This window comes from Canis aureus, chromosome 9 (genome assembly GCF_053574225.1).
Source record: "Canis aureus isolate CA01 chromosome 9, VMU_Caureus_v.1.0, whole genome shotgun sequence".
Classification (NCBI taxonomy): Eukaryota; Metazoa; Chordata; class Mammalia; order Carnivora; family Canidae; genus Canis; species Canis aureus.
Window position 1 is genome coordinate 27,621,306 of NC_135619.1, and position 23,498 is coordinate 27,644,803.

At 36.3% G+C, this 23,498-nt stretch overlaps 1 protein-coding gene and 1 long non-coding RNA gene across 7 annotated transcripts in view; one reads left to right on the forward strand and one right to left on the reverse strand.

Moving 5' to 3' along the window:
• LOC144320530 (uncharacterized) overlaps positions 1–20,113 on the forward strand; it is a 29,293-nt gene extending 9,180 nt beyond the window's left edge. For 3 of the 4 annotated variants that reach the window (XR_013386161.1, XR_013386162.1, XR_013386164.1), the window contains 2 exons: positions 17,018–17,075; positions 17,483–17,766. This is a non-coding gene — a long non-coding RNA (uncharacterized LOC144320530). Of the gene's footprint in view, positions 1–17,017; positions 17,076–17,482; positions 17,767–19,365 lie in introns of those variants that run through there. The other variant, XR_013386163.1, reaches the window with a different exon arrangement.
• Positions 1–23,498, reverse strand: part of MDGA2 (MAM domain containing glycosylphosphatidylinositol anchor 2) — a 786,794-nt gene that overhangs the window by 460,165 nt on the left and 303,131 nt on the right. The window lies entirely within an intron of this gene.

Genomic DNA, 23,498 nt, shown 5'->3' on the forward strand with positions numbered 1-23,498 from the left:
GGAACATACCTCAACATAACAAAGGCCATCTATAAAAAACATAGCTAACATCAGACTCAACGGTGAAAAACAGAGCTTTTCTTCTAAGATCAGCAACAAGACAAGGATGTTCACTCTCACCACTTTTATTCAACACAGTACTAGAAGTCCTGGCCACAGCACTTGAACAAGGAAGAAAGGCATCTAAATTAGTAAGGAAGAGTAAAATCCTCACTATTTGCAGATGACATGATATTCTATACAGAAAACCCTGAAGACCACCAAAAAACTACAAAACCTGATAAATGAATTCAGTAAAGTTGAAGAATATAAAGCTAATATATAGAAATCTGTTGCATTTCTATCCATGAATAATGAAGTAGCAGAAAGAGAAATTAAGAAAACAATCCCATTTACAAATGCAGCAAAAATAATAAAATAACCAGGAATAAACCTAGCCAAGGAGGTGAAAAACCTGTACTCTGAAAACATTAAACCACTAATGACATAAACTGAAGATGACACTAACAAATGGAAAGATATTCCATATTCATAGATTAGAGAAGCCAGTATTGTTAAAATATCTATACTACCCTACAGATTTAATGCAATCCCTAATTAAAATGCCAACAGATTTTTCACAGAACTAAAACAAATACTACTAAAATTTGTATTGAACCACAAAAGACTCTGAATAGCCAAAGTAATCTGTGAAAGAAGAATAAAGTTAGGGGAGCCTGGGTGGGTCTGTTGGTTAAGTTTTCAACTCTTGACTTTAGTTCAGGTCATGATCACCTGGCTGTGGGATCAAGTGCTATGTCAGGTTCTGTGCTCAGTGGGAATCTGCTTGAGATTCACTCTCCCTCTCCCTCCGTCCCTCAACTCCCAACCTCTACAAATAAATAAATAAATCTTTTTAAAAAAAGAAGAAGAAAGTTGAAAGTATCACAATCCCAGATTTCAAGATATACTATAAGACTACTCTAAATAGTACCTCAGCACAAAAACAGTCACATAGATAAATGGAACAGAATAAAGAATACATAAATGAACCGTAGTCTATATGGTCAGTTAATCTATTACAAAGTGTTCAAGAATATATAATGAAGAAAAGACAGTCTCTTCAACAAATGATACTGGGAAAACTGGACAGCTATGTGTAAAGGAATGAAACTGGACCACTATTCTACACCATACATAAAAATACATTCAAAATGGACTAAAGACCTAAATGTGAGACTTGAAACTATAAAAACCCTAGAAGAAAACAAAGGCAATGATTTCTTTAACATTAGCCATAAAAACACTTTTCTAGATATGTCTTCTCAGGTAAGGGAAAGAAAAGCAAAATTAAACTACTAGAGCTACACCAAAATAAGATGCTTTTGCAAAGTGAAGGAAAACAATAAAACTAGATAACTTGCTGAATGGAAGAAGATATTTGAAAATGATATTATACCTGATAAGGGATTATAAAATATAAAGAACTTACCAAAATATATAAAGAACTTATACAACTTGACATCAAAAAACATAAGCATAAATAGGGCACTGGGTGGCTCAGTCAGTTAAGCATCTGGCTCTTGATTTTGGCTCAGCTCCTCACCTCAGGGTTATAGAGTCAAGCCCTCCATCAGGCTCTGTGCTAGGCATGGAGCCTGCATATGATTTTCTCTCCCACTTTCCCTCTTCTTTTCCTCCCTTCTCTCTTTCAAAATAAAAAAAGCACAAATAATCTGATTAAAAATGGGTAGAAGATCTAAACAGATATTCTTCCAAGGAAAACATAGAGATGCCCAACAGACGCACGAAATGATGCTCAATATCACTCATCATCAGGGGAATGCAAATCAAAGTCATAATGAGATATCACCGTCCACCTGTCAGAATGACTAAAATCAAAAATTCAAGAAATAATATGTGTTGGTGAGGATGTGGAGAAAAAGCAATCCTTGTTCTCTGTTGATGGGAATGCATATCGGTGCATCCACTGTGGAAGAGAATAATAAGGTTCTTCAAAAATTTAAAATAACACTACCATATGATCCACTGATGTCACTACTGGATGCTTAACCCAAAGAGAATGGAAACACCACTTTGAAAAGATATATGCACCCTTATGTTGACTGCAGCATTTACAACAACAAAGCTATGGAAGCAGCCCAAGTGTTCATCCCTAGATAAATGGAAATGGGTAAAGAGGTGGTATACACACACATACACACACACATATACACACATAGGAATATTACTTGGCCATAAAAAGGAGTGAGATCTTGCTGTTTGCAATAATACAGATAGACCTACAGAGTGAAATGCTAACTGAAATAAGTCAGCCACAGAAAAACAAATACCATAAGATTTCACTCATATGTGGAATTTAAGAAATAAATGAGGGCAGCCCCGGTGGCTCAGTAGTTTAGCACCGCCTTCAGTCCAGGGTGTGATCCTGGAGACCAGGGATCAAGTCTCACGTCGGGCTCTTTGCATGGGGCCTGCTTCTCCCTCTGCCTGTGTCTCTGCCTCTCTCTCTGTCTCTGTGTCTCTCATGAATAAATAAATAAAATCTTTTTAAAAAATAATTAAAAAAAAGAAACAATGAACAAAGAGAAAAAAGAGACAAAAAAACCAGACTTTTAAATGCAGAGGACAAACTGCTGGGGGCCAGAGTGGGGTGTGTAGAAAAACAGTGAAACACATGAAGAAGAGCAAAAAAAGAACAGAAAAGAAAATCACCTTCAATAATAATAATAATATAATTATGTACAAGAAACTTTGAAGTTAAATACAAAAAGCAGTAATGCAGAAAAAAAAGAAAGCAGTAATGCAAAGTGCAATTTAAAATGTAATGCTAAAACAACAGTAAAGCAATAATGTTTTTGTATAAAAGAACGATCTTGTAATGTCATTCTCCAATCAAGGTCTTAACTTTATAGAAAACTGAACACATAACAGCAAAATATTAATCTAAATATCTTCCACAAAATGACATTTTTGTGTCCTATTTTTCTTAAGGGAAATAGTATAAAAATTTGAAGTTTTATTACATGAAGCTTTCTACATTTGCAACTTTGAAGTTCATCAGATATACTTTTCATTATTTTCACCTGGAAGTATAATCTACTAATATCTACAGCTAAAACCTTAAATACTCTTGTATGTTTTATAGATGGAAAAAATACACATTTCACTGAATCTAAGGTTGTTAACATTTTTTTTTCTCAAAATAGAACATCTGATGACCTCTTGTATGTGTGTATGCCCGAGAGGAACCAGTCTGAGTCAGCCACCAGTAATCTACACCCTCCTGTATCTACATGGACATTCTCACATCAACCCTTCACCATATTCTTCCTGGTATTTCTCAGGGGCAGCTGATCTGCACAGTGGGAATATTTGAAAGCCCATCAAACATTTCATTAATCTCATAATTTGCTCACAGGGATTTGTATGAACTAAGCTGGGTACCTCAACTTGAAGATAAATATTATGGGGAATTGCATCCCCAGCCCCAGGGTATGAATGAGATACTCTATACACAACTTTTCTATTGGATCCTATGGTACTTCCCAAATGGTTTCTGACTAAAAGTTGAATCATGTCTCCAAATAGTATATTTTAGAAAAATAAAAAATAACTACTCCAGAAACTTCTAGGGCTAAGCCTTAGACTATCAACAACAAAAACAAAAATCTGAAATAAACACACTCTTGCTTTGATGGCACTGTTCTTTATGGGCATTGAGTCAGTGTGGGGGCACAGTGAAGGAGACAGAAACTACTGTAACACTGCAAGAGAGAGCAGCATTTAATCTTTAAAACCTTTGATTAGGTCTTTTCCCTCTAAATCAAACTTGTGAAATGGCTTCCTCCTAATAATGTCAGAAGCCATGTATCATGCAGTCAGTGAACCCTCCAAGGTTCTTTGAACCACATCTTCCTTGCCTCTTATGAATTATCACTGCATCTTATGAGATCAGGAGTCCTGAAACTACAGGTATTATTACATCATTTTTTACCCCTTCAGGCTGAAATGTATACCTAAATACACTTGTCATTATCTGAAATTAAGAGTTTTTCAGCTTTCTTGGAAAGAACTTAACAAAGCTACATGCAGCAAATACTAACTAAAATGAAATTCATCTCATCATTGTGCTGTTACCTTAATCACAAATTGGGTATTTAGAGACGGCCATTATTTCTTCCAGTCTAGCTCATCAAGGAAACAAATGAGATTTACTACAGAATATGCCAAAAATGAAAACTTCAATTTGCTTCTTCCAGAGTGGCAATGGCAGGCAGAGAATCTTTAGGATTTGGCCTGCCAATTTCCCCAATGTTTCTCTCCACTGAGAAATCACTGCCACTGCTTGTGACTAACCCCAAGAAGGACAACGTCCCCAGCCTGTCAGAAAAATGCCTTTCAGAACCCAGAATGCAGAAATCAGTGTGACAGTGACCCACACCCAAAGTCCCCTTCTAAACAGAGCAGAAGAGTGATTATCACTAAGCAAGAATGAGTCAGACTCCACTCTCCCGGACTGAGAATTTAGCAAACACCAGAACATGGGTAACACATGTGATTTTGACAATCTCTAGTTCTCTAACTCAAAAATGTATATATTTTTTTATTTCCATTTAACAAAATGAGACACTTTACAGTGAGGCTTAGTAAATTTCAAAGTCTATTTTTAATTTTACTCTAAAAAACAAATTTTGTTTTGTTTCATTTTGCCATGCTGCAACTTCATTTTTAAAAGGCCAGATATTCCTTTATATCTTTGGAATTTAGGAAGAAAGAAGGGAATACAGAAATAAAATTATCAGTCATGTATATACTGATAGGAAAAACATATTTTTATTAAATTACTTGGTACCAGGACACCTGGGTGGCTCAGTGGTTGAGCGTCTGCCTTTGGCTCAGTGCATGATCCCGGAACCCGGGATCCCGGATTGAGCCCACATTGGGCTCTCTTTGAGGAGCCTGCTTCTCCATCTGCCTATGTCTCTGCTTCTCTTTCTCTGTCTCTCATGAATAAATAAATAAATCTTAAAAAAAAAATTACTTGGTACCATAAGAGCCAAAGTAAAAACATCTGTCTAAATCATGCAATGTGAAACATAAGCAATTCTTAGTAAATATCATTCACCTTATATTTTTCTTTAAATCTTAAGCTTTGGCAATCTCAAAAACATACATTCTTTGCTTCTACTTCACAATTGCACTAATTTTCTTAATCTCAATGAATAAAGGTGGCGCTTATTTATCTGTTTTTTTTTTTTTTTCCTCATGAACTTAGGGCCATTTAAAAAAATTGATTTAGAGTCTTCTGATTTTTCTTAAATTATGTTTCTGGATTTAAATATCCCACTGTCTTCCCTGCCCTGCCAAGTTCGTTTGATAGATAAAATTCCAATGAATGACGAAGCTAATTGTGATTCAGATCACTAGCTGTGTCCACCTTTCCAGGTGCCCTATAATGAATCATCACTCATGTATTATCTTACACCTCAACTTTTACTGGCCCACTCTCCTTAGGGATTTACCTTACCAAGGCAAATATTATAATTTTACATTATCAATATAATTTAAATAAATCACTAAAACTGTCAAAGATTTAAGCAAAGAAAACTGGAATTTATTCTTTCAACAGCAATTTTCTGCCACAAGTAATTTCTCCCACACTTGTTTAACGTTATTGGTAAATAAAAACAATGAATGTGTATGTATCCCCTTAATTAAAAAGTCTCCACGGGTGCCTGGGTTACTCAGTAGGTAAAGAGGCTGCCTCTGGCTCAGGTCATGATCTCAGGGTCCTGGGATCAAGACCCATACTAGGCCTCTCCCTCTCCCTCTGCCCCTGCCCCCTGCTTATGCTTGTTCTCTATCTCTCTAATAATTAATTAATAAATAAAATCTTTATTAAGAAAAGTATCTAGGGATGCCTAGGTGGCTCAGCGGGTGAGCGTCTGCCTTTGGCTCAGGGTGTGATCCTGGAGTCCCGGGATCAAATCCAGCATTGTGCTTCCTGCATGGAGCCCACTTCTCCCTCTGCCTATGTCTCTCTCTCTCTCTCTCTCTCTGTCTGTCTTTCATGAATAAATAAATAAAATCTAAAAAAAAAATGTTCCTAGAGATAAAAAAGTTTAATCTTTCTAATGTTGCTAATTTAAAGTACTGGGTTTGGGGGCACTTGGGTGGCTCAGTCAGTTGAATGTCTGACTCTTGATTTCAGCTCAGGTCATGATCTTCAGGGTCATGAGATCAAACCCCAAGTCAGGCTCCATGTTGGTCATGGAGTCTGCTTAAGATTCTCTGTCTTCTCTCTCTGTTCTTCCCCTCTACTCCTGCATGCATGTGTGCATTCTCTCTCTCTCTCTCTCTTCCCCCAACCTCAAAAAAATAAATAAATAAATAGGAGACACTGGATGACTCAGTAAATTAAGTGTTAGGACTCTTGATTTCAGCTCAGGTAATGATCTCAGGGTCGTAAGATCGAGCACCACATTGGGATTGGCATTGCACTTGGATTCTGCTTCAGATTCTCTCTCTCTCTCTCTCTCCCATTCTGCCCCACCCCCCCCGCCTAAGTGTAGGCCTGCATGCTCTTTCTCACTCTCTTTCTAAATAAATTGATAAATACATCTTTAAAAATAAATAAATAAAGTACTGGGTTTGAAGTTGGGTTTCCTGCGTTGGAAATACTAGCATAAAATCTTGGGTAGTCTTGCCTTCCTTGTGTATAAAATGGGAACAATAAAACTTTTTACTTCACACTGCTGTAGCAATCATATTCGATAATGTGTATCTGAAGATTACATTGGCACCTGGCTCATAGCACTAAGCATTCAAAGTTTTAGTTGTTGGCAGCCTGAAATTTCCATGTATGCAACAAACGTTGAAGGAATATTACTGCTAATTAGTAAAATCATTACATTTTCTTCCCAGTAATTTACCTAAAACAAAATGAAAAAAATCTGTAAAAATGATACTAACTTTAGACAAACTGTCCACATAATGAAATGATCAAATTTGTCAACAAATCTAAACGTCTCTTTTTGAGGCCCATTGATAAAGTAAATAAATGAAAATTATAGCTGAAAATTTCAACTGAAACTGGTGCTTTTCAAGAATAAATTGACTTAGTATCATAAACCATTTTTAAATAAATAAAAATGAAAAAAAACTTAGTGAATAACAAGTAGGTATATTTACAGAGAAGTATTTCAGATAGGCTTTTATCTAATTAATCACCTAATCAGCATTCTTAGAAATATATTTTAATACTCAAAGTGCAAAGCATGCATTTGCTTTGCTACGATAATCTTAAAAAAAACCCACAAACATTTGCAAAAATTTCAAAGACATACCAAACAATTATAAAATGACATTTTCAATACTGAGGTTTCAAGAACTAAAATGAATAATGGAGGAATGACACAAGCCAAAAATGTTATTATGCAGATGAAGCCTCTATTTTAATTAAGGGCTTAGAACAAGAGATCTGAGGGTCTAAATCCAGAGCTATTTTGACATATATCAAATGTTCCTTAATTTCCAATTAAAGGCCTTTTGACAGGTTCTCATGTCGATATGTTCCTATTAGCTACCAGTACCTTTAAGTGGTGTTTTGTCACTGACCTACATTAGTATATCAAATATGACAGCAAATTAATGGCTTCACACAATAATAATTCAGATTACAATCTCTAGTCAAACATTTAGAAGAGCACCTCAATAGCATTGAAACATGAATACCTCTGCTTCAACTCTATTTGATGAGACATTAGAGAAAAATTGAATATAATAAATATTTTTAGAGATGCTCAGAATCTTTTTTTTTCTTTTTACTTAGGGTTTAGTACAGAGGCTAAACTTTCTCTTTAAGTAAATGAAAAATAATTTTGAGAGATCTAAGTACAAAGTCTTTGATATGATATATGTATACATATGCCCACGAGAACCTCAAATAAAAATTCAGGTTGGCGTGACGTTTGTCCCTATTTTTTTCTTCTTCATATAAGATGACAGGTTAAGATATGTGACCTTTTAACATTCTTGAAATGGAGACTGCTAAACAGCATGCTGAGGAGGTAAGGGCTTTTATACTTTCTGAAAGAGTTTGTCTAAAGCTTCCAATTATATTTTCTCAAGAAAAGCTTCCTATAGTGCTTGTCAGCACCGAGGAAGTCTTCCCCTGGAACAATCTTATTTTCCATAAGCCATTTACAGGCGGAGGGGTCTCAATTTGGTTATCTAGGAAAAAGTGTCAAACACTGTAAGGCCTGTTCTACTCTAGACTCTTCTCATCTATTCTTATTCTAGAGTACACAAGCATTAACCTATGATTTGGCCAAGGTATCATCTATATGATGGCTCACAAATTCAAACTGCCAACATAGACTGTGGTCTTGCCCTCCAGGTCCCTAAATCTTACTGTCTACTTGACAGTTTCTCTTGAATATCTTAATATATTCTAATACATCCAAAATATATAATATATACCTATAATTTAGGTATTACCTAAATTAATTTACCTATATTATATAATATAGCCATAACTCAACACCTCTCACTACTCAAAAAAGATGTCTTCTTTCAGCTTTCTCTGTGTCATTGGATGGCAATACCATCAGAAAAATTTCCTGTACTAGATACCTAGACCTCACCCTTGACACCATTACCAAGAGCTGTTGACTTTTCCTCTTAATTGACTCTTTTGCTCCAGTTTCAGCACAAGCATACCATCCCAAGCCACTATCATCTGTCATGCAGGCGACTACAAAATCATTCTGATGACCCCTTTCCAATTGCATCTCCAGACAACACACTAGTGGTATTTTGAAATGACTGTATCAATTCCTTAAGAATCCTCAGAAAAACAAAACAAAACAAAATCCTCAGTGGTTCCCTAATGCTTTTAAAATAAAATGGCTATGACTAGGATTGTGGAAACCCTGATAATTCTTTCCCTGCTTCCACATGGCATTCAAACTCTCCTCATCTCCCTTCCAGTCCCTGAACTTGCCGGATTTCATCCTGGCCCAAAGCCTCTGCCCATATTGTTCTCTCTGGTTCCAAAGTCCTTTCCTCTGACCTTATGCTAGTTATTGTTTACAACTCCTTCCAGTGTTTTCACCCCAGGAACATGTTCCCTGGCTCCTCTGAATAAATCAAATCCTTTACTCATGGGCCCTCAGAACAACATGGGCCTCTTCTTCATAGCACTCATCATAGATACAATTCTACATACACTTCCATAATGTAATTATGTGGTTATTATTAATTATGTGAGTCTCCTCCAGTTAGAAGTAAACTCCATAATAGCAGGAACTGTGACTTATTTTACTCAGCATTATATCCCAAATGCTTACCACTGTGTCTAGCACATGATACATTTCTTTAAATGTTTACTGAATAAATGTATGATGCAGTGAAAAACAACAGCATAGAAAGACATAGAGTACAAAAGAGGGAGGAAAGGGAGGAAGGAATGAAGGTCATTGCAAAAAAGCTACACATAATTCCTGACTATATACATACTCTAGAAGTATAATTTTACAGATTACTCAGATGATTATTTTCAAAAGTTCTATCTTTTCCTCACTGATTGTCATTCTGACAAATGGGACTAATTTAGGTTCATATCTTTCCTGATAAAATAATTTACATCATAATTTTCCTTAGCCTGAAGGCACAGCCTTTTGCTATCTTCCCCATAGTCTCTTTATTATGTGGCTATTTCTACATATGAAATATCTTAGAATGTGCTGCTTAAAATGCATATTGTGATTTATAATATAATATCTTTACTAAGTGTTACATTACAATATCCTTCTTACTGGCTGGTGGATCTTCAGTCATCTGTTATTCTGGACTAGAACAACAGACTATCTGCCTTATGAAGGCAAAGCACAAATACTGACATTTATAAATAATATCCTTGAGCTTGACAAAATTCAAATCAACCATCTCTTCCCAATCAGTCTTTGAAATGGTACATTTCCGACTTGCACACAAACTGTAAAATATCTATTATAATCTACAAAATTCTATCGGCTTTCAAATAATGAAATGGTTTCTACCTAGAGTTAGATATTTATTAGCCTGTTAAGTTTATGTCAGTCCTTCTAGTACATCAATATCTTATAAACTAAAAAAATTGAAAGTATACCCCATTTTCAATCAGCACATGCTACTGAACTCCAATTTTCAGAAAGAAGGTGTCAGGGATATTTCATCTCTTCAGGTTCATCTCTACATTTTCTGTAGACCTGCTAAAAATTAGCAGAGGTTTATTTTTCAATGATGGATACATTCACTGATGTCTTAAACTACTAATTTTGATGTGGGGGGGGGGCGGTGGGGATAAGGTAACATTATAGCCTACTACCTTGAATTATGTTGGGTTATGACAGCAGTAAAAGAATCATACTTCAAATGCTTTCAAAGTTGTTGTATTATAACAAAAAAGATGTTATTTATTATAGACTGAATGCGTAACCCCTCCAAAATATGTTGGATTCCTGACCCCCGATACTTCAGAATGTGACCTTATTTAGAGGTAGAAATTAACAGAGGTAATCAAGTTGAAATGAAGTCATTAGAATGAGCCCTGATTCATGGAACTGATGTCCTTATCAAAAGGCGAAATTTGGACACAGACATACACACCAGAAGAACACCATGTGAATAGGAAGACAGAGATTGAGGTGATTGATGCATCCAGACATGCCAAGAAACACCAAAGATCGCCGGCAAACCACCAGAAATTAGGGAAGAAGTATTAAACAGATTCTTCTTCACAGCCCTCAGAAGGAACCAATCCTGCCAATACCTTTATCTCAAACTTCTAGCCTTCAGACCTGTGATACAATAAATTTCTTATTACTCACGCCACCCAGTTTGTGGTACTTTCTTATGGCAGCCCTAGGAAACTAATACATTACTGAACAATTAATGGGAGAGGTGAGATGTTCACAACTTGGCATTTTCCCTGATAATGTGATGATACAGTCACCAAAATGGATAGGGGATAGCAACACATCCATTCATCTTTCCTTCCTCCCTGTCCCCTTCTTTTTTCTTCTTTCTTCCACTCTCCCTTCCCTCCTGTGCTATTTTTTTTCTCTCTGCTCTCCTTCCTTCTTTCCTTCCTTCTTTTAGATAGCATGATGAATATCACAGTCTCAATCTCCAAGAATGCTATTAAAAAAGAAACGTGAGTTTTCTGAGTAGAGAAGTCCATTATTTTATCCTTAAATGCAGTAAGAATAAAGGAGAAATAGTTAAAATCTAAAAATTTTATCAAAAACATAAATTCTCCTCTATTTTTCCTGGAGGGGAATAGCCTGGATTTAAGAGATTTAAGACTAACTTGAGTATCTGTATTTATACTAAAGTTAGGAGAAAGCCATCTATCTCTGCCATTTACTCGTAAAACACTTAACCCATATAAAACTAACCCAAAACTTATAAGAGTTAAAGGCCAAAGGGGACATAAGCACAGATTTCATTGTCAGAGGAGTTCTAAGAACACTCTATGGAATACTATGGAAATGATTACACCTTTCCAGGAAAAACAGAAAACACATATGTGTCTCAAAATGACATATTTGAAGGTGAAAGAAAGCAGATAGAGTAGATTGTGGTTCTGAGTGATTAGCTGGCTCTTCTTTCTTAGCTTGAGAGTGGAAACACACACACCTACACAAACACACACACCTACACAAACACACACAAACCCCAAGGTGAATTTTCAATTAGTTCTAGGTAATCCTATACATTGGCTGTTGAGGTTCTCTCTTGTGTGGTGGCAGGACTAACCAAGGTCATGGCAATTAGGACATAGTTTATTGGTATTTTTACTTGTCTTTCAATTCATTGCTTTTTGACATAGCTTGTATTCAATAGAGCATTAAGATCACATGTAATAATTACCACAAATTTTATTTATCAAATGAAATGTCTTGACCAAAAGATGCATTCCACTGCTAGTTGTCATACCCTGGTTGCCTTAAAGACTGTCAACTGAAACCCGACATCAGGCTGCTGGCCTTGCCAGTGTTCAATGCCAGTTGTCCTCAAACTGGGAATGAGGTTATCTTCTCCTTTTGAGTGGATCCTCCTGTACTACAGAAAGATCTCGCAAGAACTATTAAAGCTAACTAACAGTTATCCAGTACTCTGTGGTACTAAACTTACTATGATTTTATCTGAGCCAGAGAAAAAGGAAAAATTGCCATACTATGTAACAAGTAACAGTTTGGCTATACAAGTTAAAGATGCTTATAAAAAAGGACACAAGATCTTTATAAGGATGTAGTCACACTACATTACCAAAATAAGCTTCTACAATATTTTAGTCTGGAAAATTGATATCTCCTTTGTTCATCTTCTCTGCCATTAATAGCTATTGATCACTATTTTCAGAAAGAGAATAGCAATTGTTTAATAATTTGTTTTGTAATGATTTAACAAGGCCCCTTTCAGTTCTGGAAATTATGATTTTATAACTGCCTGATGCATTTTACTTAGACAGAAATAGCTAGGTTGTTTGTTATTAAAATGCTAAAAATGACTTTTTTCCAAAATACTGAACTTCACATGTAATAGTAAAGTGAGTAAGGAAAGAAATAGAGAGATTCCAAGATATTCTATATAAAGAAAAGTATTTCTATTCACAGTGTTCTATTTGGATTGATTCCCTGTCATCAGAGACACAGACTGATCAGACAGGGGCCCATATGTCACAAAGCATGTGTTTTTAAAAACTTAGGCAGCAGAAATTGCCATAAATGGCAGACTAACCAGTTGTAAGGGGAGGAGCCAAGGGGCCCTACATATAAAATAATACTTTTTCTTCCTTAATCTTCCTTTACTGACATGTTTTGAAGTGTCAAAATTAGGTCAGCATCTGATAGCAGTTTTGGGAAATAGGTTTGCAATGTAATTTGTTATTGCTCCATCATCATCATCATCATCATCATTATCATTATTTTAGTATTAGTGATCTCTAGAAAGAAAATAACAGACTGAAAAATAAAACTTACTGCTAAAATTTAATGAACTCAAGCAACCTGATAAGGAGATACAGATCCTGGAGAAACAACTCAATCTGATTTTATCCTTCAGGAACAGGCTGGAATAGAGGAGGCAGGGCTTTTTTTTTTTTTTTTTTTTTTTTTTTTTAATTTTTTTTTGGAGGCAGGGCTTTTAATGCAACACTACCCAAAAAAACATGGCTTGCATATAAAAAAAAGTAATTTCAATGCCATATCCATATCTCAGATTTTATGCATCATCTGTGGGTATTCAGATTTTCCATTTGGATTGACAGAGTACAATAATTCTAGATTTTATGAAGTGTAGACTAGCATTATTTTTTAAATTTTGTTTATTTAACTAAAATCTGATATTTTTTCAGCACCGTGAGCCATGATACAAATACATGAGATATTTTACCAGCATTGGATTATATTAGCATAACCGCTCCCCACACCACTCCTCGTCACCATGCTTTCTAGCACAACTCTCACTTGCTCTCACAAACACATACATCTCTCTCCCTTGGGAACTGCTTAGTATTAATAGGAAGTTTGTGGTTGCCTCAAATAATAAATGAGAGAAAGCCTTAAGACTGTCAGAGAAGCATAGGGGCAAATTCTGGAGTAGTATAAGATTCTTCTCCTCATTCAAAGATTAACTCCAGCCACTGTTTTGGAATGAATTTTGTTAAGTCGTGTATATAGTATACAGCATATACTTCCATATAACACTTTTGAGTGACTTTATGCAAAGATTCAAAATAAAGGGCTCAATCATAGTTATTCTGAAGTGACCTTTGCCTAGACTTGATTAATAGATGTGATAAAATAAACAGTTCATTCCCTAAATAGGAGAAAAAGAAAAAAGACAAAGAAAAAAACGTTGCCTATAACTTTAAAAGAATTGCTAAACATTTTCAACTGAAATGGCATCCTCAGTTAGAATTAGCTTAAAATGCAGTCTTGAAAGTGGAGGTTGGCATAAGTGAGGTGGGAATAGGAACAGAGGGAATGTAAAATTAACTAGAAAGGAATGTAGTAAGAATAAGAGCATGAAATAGCATGAAAGAAATAGGTATTAGAAAAACTCAATGCCGAATAATTCCATTCAATTCAATGTAGGAAATACTTAATTGAGCAGATACTTTATCCAAAATGTATTAAGATCTATAAGACAAAATTGTATAAAACATTTTCTCTTGTAGCTCAAAATATAATTAGAAAAGACAAATATGAGGTAACTGGGTGATGGACATTAGGAAGGCATGTGATGTAATGAGCACTGGGTGTTAAATGCAACTGATGAATCATGAAATTCTACCCCTGAAATTACTAATACATCATATATTAACTAACTTGAATTTAAATAAAATCTTTTAAAAAAGAAAAAATAAATTTAAAAAGAAAGAAGAGTAAATGCATTATTGTTGTCCATGGACCAGCTGTATCAGAATCACTGGGAATGCATGTTAAAAATGACATTATATTAATCACTCAGAAAATATTTTTTTTAACTTTTATTTATTTATGATAGGCACACAGTGAGAGAGAGAGAGGCAGAGACACAGGCAGAGGGAGAAGCAGGCTCCATGCACCGGGAGCCTGACGTGGGATTTGATCCTGGATATCCAGGACCGCGCCCTGGGCCAAAGGCAGGCACCAAACCACTGCGCCACCCAGGGATCCCTCACTCAGAAAATATTACAGTTACCTTTTATCTAGAGAAAGTCAGAATATTTTCTTTCTTCAGTGCAAATTAGTACAGACCCTGGAATTTTCTGTGGACTTTCTGGCCAAGAAGTGTTGAACCAAATCATTGTTTTACCAAAATTATTACAAGAAATTTTTTCATGACTTTTTCCTTTCTGGTTTGCTTGACAAATATGATGATTATGCAAAGGAAATTCATTCACATTTATTTTTTCACCAGGAACCTCTGTCTGCCTCATTTAGATTCAGATATAAGTTGTTTAAGTTGTGTAAGTTCTGTAAGTTGTTTAAATTGTCATCTTTTAGAAGTTGTTTGAAATTCTTAAAATGTGAAGGGTTTTGTCTTGATTTCTGCTCACTAGTTATCTTACCTTGGTTAGAAAAGAAATGATGCAAAGTGCTATCAATGTTCAGCATCATATGAAGAAGTGAAGGAGAGGAGAGTGAGAAGGGAGGGAGGGGAAATTACACAGCCTTCAGAATAATTAAATAAAAAAGATGCAGGCTCCATATATGACAAAGCAAACTTGGGGGAGACAGAGCAAGGAAAAATAGGCTCATGTATCTTAAGAAAAAACAGAAGAGTACTATTACAAGACTAAATAACAGGGCATGACAACAGTGTCCCAGCAAAATTTTGGAAGTACAGGCGAGCCTAAGCAGCAGAGGGAATAGGAAAGAATAAGAAGTAGAATGTGCTAAGAATGAGATCGGGAAATCACATGGAAGATATGGGCATGACAGGTCACAGATTCTGATTTGGGGGTTGGACACTCAGGATCTGACTTGATTTCTCAAATTACCCTTAACTAAGAAACTGAAATGGAGAATTCAGCAATGCTTAGTCATGAATCTGTCACTGGGATGATTGTACCATTCACTCATCCCAGAAAGCAGACATCTCAATCATGAGAATCATGGCTTCATGCCATGAGAAGAAGCTGTGGGGCTGGGTGACAGGCAGGGTCAATCCTTTTTCTCTTTGACCATTTATCATCCTAAGATAAGCATCTGCATTAAAACCTGCAGACTTTTTTTTTTTTTTTTTTTTAAACCTGCAGACTTAAAGAGTCTATCTTCTGGATCGGGTGACCCAAGAAGCTGTATTAATGACTGACATTCACAATAAAATCTGAGAATCTGTTTCCTAATACAAAAACACTTTGGAAAGTACTGTAATAGATCTTCACTTAGCATAGCAAAGGGAAAAGGGAGGAAGAAACACAATGAAAACAGGAGGAATTCTGAAGGTGATCTCTCTGAGAAACTGGGACTGTGCTGACCTTTTCAAGACAAGTAGAACTTCATTGGGCACGTGCAGGAAAGGAGGATAGATATCAGGTGTAGGGTATAGCTACCACAAAATAAATCAAAACTCTGAAGGATATGTAAATATCCAATAATGGAACAGAATGAGAAAATCAAACAATATGACAGGTAGGCCAAACTAGTGAGGGCTATGAATTCTGGATTCAGGATCTAAGACCATATACTCTGGACAAACAAGGAACCACAGAAGGTTTCTGAGGATACATACGACTAAATCAGATTAAGTTATAAGGAGGCCAATTTAGGTGAGACGAACTGCAAGAGAATGCCCTTGACCACTGTGGGGGATTCTGTTGGGGATAAAAGGCTCAGTTAAGACACAGGTCAAGGGATTCCTGGGTGGTTCAGTCAGCTAATCCTCTGCCTTCGGCTCAGGTTAAGATCCCAAGGTCCTGGGATTGAGCCCTTCATAGGACGCCCTGCTCTGTGGGGAGCCTGCTTCTCTCTCTGCTCCTCTCTCTTCCCCTGCTTGTGCTCTCTCTTTCTCTCCCTGTGACAAATAAATAAAATCTTTTTTTTTTTAAAGACACAGGCAGTGTGGAAGATCCCTCAAATGCATTTGGAATTCTAGACTAAGGAATGTGGGTTTTATTTAGCTATATGTTAAGCATGGGGATGACAGCAACAGACAGTAATGCAAGATGGAAGCAATGTGAATCTGAAAATAAATTTATGTGGAATTAACAGAAAAACTTAAAGATCTCAAATTTCTGCTAAATCATCTATTCAGCAGAATGATGAATGATGTCGAAAATCACATACTCCACTGAATTGTATTATCCAGACACATTCTCTCCACCCATATTTGGCATCCATAAAGATACTACTAGTAATATTTAAAGTGGATGTTATATGCTTGCCATGTGCTAGGAACTGTTCTATGTACATTATACATATCAATTTAATCCTCACACTACTTCTCTGATAGAGGTACTATTCTCCTCAATTTGCAGATAGAGAAGAAATAGAGATTCAGAAAAGTAAAAGAACCTGCCCAGGGTCACAGAGCTGGTAAGAAGTAACCACTGTACTATTCTTTGCCTTAAATACCTTCTAAAGTATTCCTTTCCACTACATTTTCCTACCACTGACCTAGTCAAAGTTACTCTCATCTCTTACCTAAACTACACAACAGTCTCTGAATAGCTGTTCAGCCTTTAGTTTTTATCCCTTCTCAAGCCACTCTCCATTATGCGGTTACATCAGCTGTTCTGAAATGCAAGCCGCAGCATTACTCTGCCCTTAGGCGAATACAATAGTATACACATACACACACCGTTGTAGCATTCTGATAAACTCTTAATCACAGAGAGAAATTCAAGCAAATCGGTTATAGCTTGTCTTGGCTTTAAAAATAGAGATATTAAGTGTTAACGATCCCTGGAGTAGAATAATGTATTATTCGTTTCTTTCTACAGAGAAATCATTAATTTTGTTTCACCGAGGACATTTTTATCAGTCAAGGTCCTGTCAGGAATCGTATGCCGCTCTCAAAAAAGCATGATTAAAGAGGTATTAATGAAGAGACTGTTTACCAAGGAAAGGCCAAAGATAAGGAAAAAGCAAGGAAGTAAAAGAGTGGGACTAGTGAAAGTGGGAAGCCAATCCCTAACCGGGGTCTGAAGATACAAGGATATCTACACCTGGCTAGACCAGTGGCCAGACAGGGCACCAGAACAAGGGCCATTGTTAAGGCAGAGGAATGGAGCTACTAACAAACTGTGGCTTCCTCAGAGAGTAAGCTAGGTGAATAAATTCTTAGTCTCCTACAAACCAATCTCATCCCCTTTGGTCTCACTAGTCTAATGGAATTAGAAGCTGGAAGATAAGGGGGCCCACTGGAGTCAGCCCACACAGGTCAGCTTCTCAAGGAACAGAGGAAGGGAGACAACAGTGGAGAGTGTGAATGGAGTCACTAATGGAGGAATATCCAGCCATTTGTTTTTGATATATACCAGTCTTGTTCTTGACATTAAATTATGTAAATTAAAAAAATAAATAATGTAAACTAAGGCCTATGTGAATATAAGAAACAAGCATAGCATCTGACACTCATCAATAGAAAGGCCTGTTGGGCTTCCATTTCCCATTTGCCTTACTGCTAGACTCGTCTTGCCTCTCACCTACACAAAAATCAAGGATTTTTGGCAGGTAGAGACATGTATAAATGCTTACTGCCAACAAATCGTAATGCAAATCGTAATGCAGAGCAAAACCAGATTAGTGTACTCCTCTTCCAGAAATACCACTTTCTTTACCCCTAGTGGCTCTTAGAATTGCTACCGAGATAATTTATTCACACTGTATAATATAAACTACTACACAAGACGTAAATATAATTACACACATATATGTACATATATGTGTGTGCATGAATGTTTTCATGTTTTTAAATATACCCAGCTCTCTATTATATATTTCACATAAAATTACTCACCGTTCATATAACTCTGGATAATGTATATCATCTATAGTTAGCACAGAAGAATCCTGATGCTTGAAGAAAGGTAGCAAATAAAAAAAAAAAAAAAGTTCACAAGTTCAGGAAAAGGTGGAAGCTAGAGTTCAAATCACAGGAACCTAATGCTAAGTTGCATTCTTAGTCACAACATTTTCCCACCTATAACTGCTGAATCACATAGAGAAATGTACTATCATACCTTTCTTTCTGAGACAACAAACAAAAATGCTGCTTACCCTATGATAACAAAAACAAATTCAGTCTTCTCTTAAATCTCTTTCATGATTAAAGGATTGAAGTGATTATTTAAACATCACCTTACATGTTTTTATTTTTTTGATCTGAGTACTCCACCATAGCAAAAAGAAATAAACAAAATCACCATCTGGAAGACAATGTGCATTTAGACAGAAATTCCTGAGGAAATAAAAGGGAAAGATTTTCTCCACCCTGTGTTGGTCACTCACTGTGAAACCCAGTATTTCCATCAACCCGGGGAAAATTTAATGATCAGCTGATGCAGTAGAAAAAAGTGTGAAGAGAGGATAATCACGTATGAGGGGATCTATTGTTTTTCTTCTAGAGTCTACAATCTAAATATATGCTAATATCATGCTTCATTTTAAAGATGGTAAGTAATACAACTCAATTTTTACAATGTGCACATTTTATGTGCTCCTGGAAGAGCCGCTGTTCACACTACATTCTCACTGCCTATCCTCCTGGAACAAAGTGGCAACTGTGAATTCATTGGTCTATCTGAAAGAACCCTGTCCTCAATGTGTATGTATGCAGCTGGTTTTGATATTTTTAAATTTGTCCTTGTTTTTATTCTTCCAGGTATCAGATGTGATTGATAGCAAGCAATCATCAAAGAAGAAGCCTGGCACAAAATATGTTACTGGAGTCATTTCCCATTATAAATATATGACAAAAACTACAAGTATACAACTCCAGTGTTTTTGAAATAGAAGTTAAGGATTTGTTTAGGACCTGCTGCCCCATTAACCAACTCAGATTGTGAAGAATAGAAGTGTTTTGGAGCATGCTGTGTCCTCCAAAAAAAGAAGATAAGAATTATGGCAACATGGGTAACTCACGTTTTGGATAAAGTAAACAGAGGAGGTGTTACACACTTCTTTATTTTTGGTTTTGATCTTAATTGCTTGCTTGATAAATACCACATATGTGATAGTCCATTAAACTAATCAATACTTTTAAAATGGTGTATATTATTTAAACTAGAGGAAAAATTCACAAGCCTAAGGGAAGAGATCAGGTATCATCTGGAAGAGACTAGGCGTTAAAAACAATAAGGAGAGAGAGATGGATTCTGCTGAGAACCAGAATGGATGGAATGCAGGAAACAGATTTTTTTTTTTTTTAAGAAGAGAGAAAGATATATACATATTCTTTGGGAAACTTCCCATTTTAATATTGGCAACTGATGCAAAAATGTTTGAGACACTTTATACACAAGTAAGTATTCAGTACTCTAAGCCACACACATGTGCAGGTGGGCAATAGTCCACAGACCCCCAGCTGTGCCTTCAATTATAAATAAAAGACATCATTCTTATGTCTGCAACTGTCTTCTCTGTCATTTGGTTGTTTCTTGATTTTTTTTTTAAGATTTTATTTATTTATTCATGAGAGACAGAGAGAGAGAGAGGCAGAGACACAGGCAGAGGGAGAAGCAGGCTCCGTGAAAGGGAGCCTGACATGGGACTCGATCCCAGGTCTCCAGGATCACACCTTGAGCTGCAGGCGGCGCTAAACCACTGCGCCACCAGGGCTGCCCTGTTTCTTGATTCTTAAGGTAACTTTCTCCATTTCAGATTTCTAGGTTTCAGATTATCTTCCAGTAACAAACCTCCACAATCTGTTGTGGGTTGGTTGGTTGATTTTCACTTTGAGTTAACAAATTATGTAACTGGATCAAACCTTTCTTCACATGATTTACAGTCTAAGGTAAGCAAAATTTTGCTGTTGTTATTGGATTCAAGGTGACTCAGTTATCATTATTTCTCGCACTCTTTATTCCATGTAAGACCTTCCTAAAGTCAAACTGTGCAGCATCGCTAGACTAGCACTTGCATCCCATGGGGGTTTTATTTTCTTAAATATGGCTTATTTTGGAAGGAAGGAAGGAAGGAAGGAAGGAAGGAAGGAAGGAAGGAAGGAAGAAAGGAAGGAAGGAAGGAAGGAAGGAGAGAGGGGAGGGAGGAAAAGAGGAAGAGAAAAAAGAAGAGAATAAGAACATAGGTGAGGGTGCCAATCTGCTTAGAAGAAGGCTCCAGTGAACCTTCTATACATAGTTCTTGGCATAGAAAAATAGGTGCTTCTGTACAAGCTGCTCAAGGTTGATGGTCTTCAAAACATCCCGATAATGAACATAGTGCTTGTCTATAAGATTCATGGGTGGTTTCTTTTCTTCCAGATACAAAAGTAGAGGTGTTTATAGTCACTCAATAGGTTCTTCTTTTTTTTTTTTGTGACCTCTAAGAAATTTCAAAAACTATACAAGTCATGAATACTGGATTGTACATTCTTAAATTATCACAGTAAAAATGCTGGGTGCTAACAATTATGAACTAATTGCTGCTAGTGACAATGTACAACCTGTTGTCAAGGGAGAGTCAGAAACAGATATCAAATCAAGAATCACAGAAGTCTAGCAATCATCGCATAATGAGAAAACTGAAGCAAAGAAAATTAAGTGATTTGCCCAAAGTCACTCCTTTGGACTTGACAGTATAGGCTTTAAAAGTTCAAAATGCTAAATAGGAGGTGAAAGAATTTCTCTATATTTACAATGAGAAGAAAAAAACAAATACTTTTAATGCACAAATCAAATGTTTCAATACTATTCAAACTGCTATTTTTCTATTTTATTTTCTTGAAATAGCTGCCAGGAAACCACTTGGACCAGAAATACTAAGGCAGAGCAATTTGAAAGGAAGAATAGTAAAATGAATATATCCACATCTATATGTATATTTCATTAATAGTGATTTTAAATGGGTTCAATTTCGCTCATTTTTACAAGTTACAGGTTACCTAATCAAAATTTTAATTTACATCAGGTACCTTATACGTCAATTTGATTTATTTTTACAAACCTAGATTTAAATTTATATACACTTTGGGAATCACTATTATTCCTCTATTGTTTGTGATACATTAGTCTACAACGCAATTTCTACTCGAAGCATTAACTGCCATAGTTTCAGGTATGTGACTATGCTTTAAATAACTGGAATATACAATGAAATACAGAGAAAGAAGGATATATCTTTCAAACAGTATTTACGTGACATGCCTCATAATTCAACACAACGTCAAAGGGAATAATCCACACACATTTGGTAAATTTTAAATTGGAAAAGCAGAACTCTGATAGTGAAATGCAGTTATGCTTTTGAAAAGGGTGTTTTTTTTTTTTTTTTTTTTTATTATTGGTGTTCAATTTACTAACATACAGAATAGCACCCAGTGCCCGTCACCCATTCACTCCCACCCCCCGCCCTCCTCCCCTTCTACCACCCCTAGTTCGTTTCCCAGAGTTAGCAGTCTTTACGTTCTGTCTCCCTTTCTGGTATTTCCCACACATTTCTTCTCCCTTCCCTTGTTTTCCCTTTCACTATTATTTATATTCCCCAAATGAATGAGAACATATAATGTTTGTCCTTCTCCGACTGACTTACTTCACTCAGCATAATACCCTCCAGTTCCATCCACGTTGAAGCAAATGGTGGGTATTTGTCATTTCTAATAGCTGAGTAATATTCCATTGTATACATAAACCACATCTTCTTTATCCATTCATCTTTCGTTGGACACCGAGGCTCCTTCCACAGTTTGGCTATCGTGGCCATTGCTGCTAGAAACATCGGGGTGCAGGTGTCCCGGCGTTTCATTGCATTTGTATCTTTGGGGTAAATCCCCAACAGTGCAATTGCTGGGTCGTAGGGCAGGTATATTTTTAACTGTTTGAGGAACCTCCACACAGTTTTCCAGAGTGGCTGCACCAGTTCACATTCCCACCAACAGTGTAGGAGGGTTCCCTTTTCTCCGCATCCTCTCCAACATTTGTTGTTTCCTGCCTTGTTAATTTTCCCCATTCTCACTGGTGTGAGGTGGTATCTCATTGTAGTTTTGATTTGTATTTCCCTGATGGCAAGTGATGCAGAGCATTTTCTCATATGCATGTTGGCCATGTCTATGTCTTCCTCTGTGAGATTTCTGTTCATGTCTTTTGCCCATTTCATGATTGGATTGTTTGTTTCTTTGGTGTTGAGTTTAATAAGTTCTTTATAGATCTTGGAAACTAGCCCTTTATCTGATATGTCATTTGCAAATATCTTCTCCCATTCTGTAGGTTGTCTTTGAGTTTTGTTGACTGTATCCTTTGCTGTGCAAAAGCTTCTTATCTTGATGAAGTCCCAATAGTTCATTTTTGCTTTTGTTTCTTTTGCCTTTGTGGATGTATCTTGCAAGAAGTTACTATGGCCGAGTTCAAAAAGGGTGTTGCCTGTGTTCTTCTCTAGGATTTTGATGGAATCTTGTCTCACATTTAGATCTTTCATCCATTTTGAGTTTATCTTTGTGTATGGTGAAAGAGAGTGGTCTAGTTTCATTCTTCTGCATGTGGATGTCCAATTTTCCCAGCACCATTTATTGAAGAGACTGTCTTTCTTCCAATGGATAGAGATGGAGTACTTCCAAATTCGTTCTATGAAGCCAGCATCACCTTAATTCCAAAGCCAGACAAAGACCCCGCCAAAAAGGAGAATTACAGACCAATATCCCTGATGAACATGGATGCAAAAATTCTCAACAAGATACTGGCCAATAGGATCCAACAGTACATTAAGAAAATTATTCACCATGACCAAGTAGGATTTATCCCTGGGACACAAGGCTGGTTCAACACCCGTAAAACAATCAATGTGATTCATCATATCAGCAAG